Source organism: Lathyrus oleraceus, chromosome 1 (assembly GCF_024323335.1).
Source record: "Lathyrus oleraceus cultivar Zhongwan6 chromosome 1, CAAS_Psat_ZW6_1.0, whole genome shotgun sequence".
Lineage (NCBI taxonomy): Eukaryota > Viridiplantae > Streptophyta > Magnoliopsida > Fabales > Fabaceae > Lathyrus > Lathyrus oleraceus.
This window is the reverse complement of record NC_066579.1, coordinates 251257715-251259553: the sequence shown is the minus strand read 5'-3', so window position 1 is coordinate 251259553 and position 1839 is coordinate 251257715. Positions and strand designations below refer to the sequence as shown.

The window sequence follows — 1839 nt, the reverse complement described above, 5'->3', positions numbered from 1 at the left end:
GGTGGCGGAGGCACATAAGGTTCTTCTTTCTCTACGGCCTCTTCGTTTTTATCTTCCTCTTGTTCGTCTTCCTTCTCAGTTACCTTACCTGGGTCTTGATGCATGGATGGGTTTTGAGTTCTAGGGTCGGTCGGTCCATCTAGTTCTTTCCCACTTCATAGTATAATAGCATTTGCATGACCTTTCGGGTTTGGTTGCGGTTGTCCAGGAAATGTGCATGCAGGAGCAGCGGTAGGTTCTTGTTGTTGAGCCACTTGTGAGATTTGTGTTTCCAACATTTTGTTATGGGTGGCTAATGTGTCTACCTTGTTTGCTAAATGCTTAATTTACTCACTAGTGTGTATGTTTTGATTTAAGAAATCTTTATTTGTTTGGGCTCGGGTAGCTATAAAGTTTTCCATCATTATTTCTAAGTTTGATTTCCTAGGAGCATTTTGAGTATTTGTGGCAGCTTTTTGATATCCTAGTGGTACAGCAGGTGCTTGGTTAGGTGCATACAATGCATTATTATTTTTGTATGAGAAGTTAGGATGGTTCTTCCAACCTGGGTTATAGGTATTTGAGTAGAGGTTTCCTTGAGCATAGTTCACCTGGTCATTGGAGGTTCCTGTCAAGAGTTGACATTCTGGGGCAGTATGCCCTTGAACTCCACATATCTCACAGTTTGGTGCTACGGCAGCCACGGTGGTTGTTGGTGTTATGGTCAAGTTGTCTATCTTCTGTATCGGGGCATCTACCTTGGCGTTGACATGTTCAAGACTAATTAATTCCTACATGCCGCCATTCGGTTGAGGTTTCTCTATAGAGGTTCTTTCGCTTCCCCATTGGTAATGATTCTGAGCCATACTTTCGATGAGTTGATAGGCCTCGTTGTATGGTTTATCCATCAGTGTGCCACCTGTGGCGGCGTCTATTGTCAATCTTGTATTGTACAAGAGACCGTTATAAAAGGTGTGAATGATCAGCCATTCTTCTAGAACGTGATATGGGCATAGCCTCATCATGTCTTTGTATCTCTCCCAAGCTTCAAAAAGTGATTCATTATCCTTTTGTTTAAATCCATTTATTTGGGCTCTTAGCATAGCCGTCTTACTAGGTGGGAAATATCGGGCTAAGAAGACTTTCTTCAACTCGTTACACGTAGTGACAGAGTTGGATGGTAGAGACTAGAGCCAAGCTCTAGCTCTATCTCTTAATGAAAATGGGAAAAGACAGAGTCTTATAGATTCTGAGTTGACACCATTAGGCTTTCACTGTGTCTGTGTATTACAAAAATACTGACAAGTGTAGGTTCGGGTCCTTCATCGGACTACCTGAAAACTGGTTTTGCTGTATGGCTGACAATAGTGAGGGTTTTAGCTCGAAATTGTTGGCTTCGATCGCAGAGGCAACGATGCTGTTATGAGGTTCATCCTGCGAAGGGATTGTATAATACTTAAGAGGACGGTTTTGCACTGGTTCGGCCATCTTTGGTTGAACAACTGATTCAGAAGTAGGAATGTTAGGATCAGGAGGATTTAGCTTGATACGATGTTCCCGTATCAAGTCTCGTATCTGGCGTTCTAATCTAAGATAACGCTCGGGTTTGTCGAATTGTAGCTTTAATTTCTCGCCTTGAGAGCGAGTACTTGGCATACACTCGACAGATGTAGAAAGGGTAAAAGAATTGTTTTCCTTAGTTTATACTGGGTAACGCTAGAGTTACGATATCGACTAAATTAGTCCCCGACAACAGCGCCAAAAACTTGATCGCTACTTTGTAAGTCTATGTGAATCATGACTGCAAGTGCACAATCCTATCGCGTAGTTTTAAAGATTATCGAACCCACAAGGACTAAT

General features: G+C 42.2%; 1 non-coding gene across 1 annotated transcript; it reads left to right on the top strand.

Moving 5' to 3' along the window:
• Window positions 1–975: 975 nt before the first annotated feature.
• Window positions 976–1082, top strand: LOC127116539 (small nucleolar RNA R71). Its single transcript, XR_007801367.1, has one exon. It is a non-coding gene; the product is annotated as a small nucleolar RNA R71 (small nucleolar RNA).
• The last annotated feature ends 757 nt before the right edge of the window (window positions 1083–1839 follow it).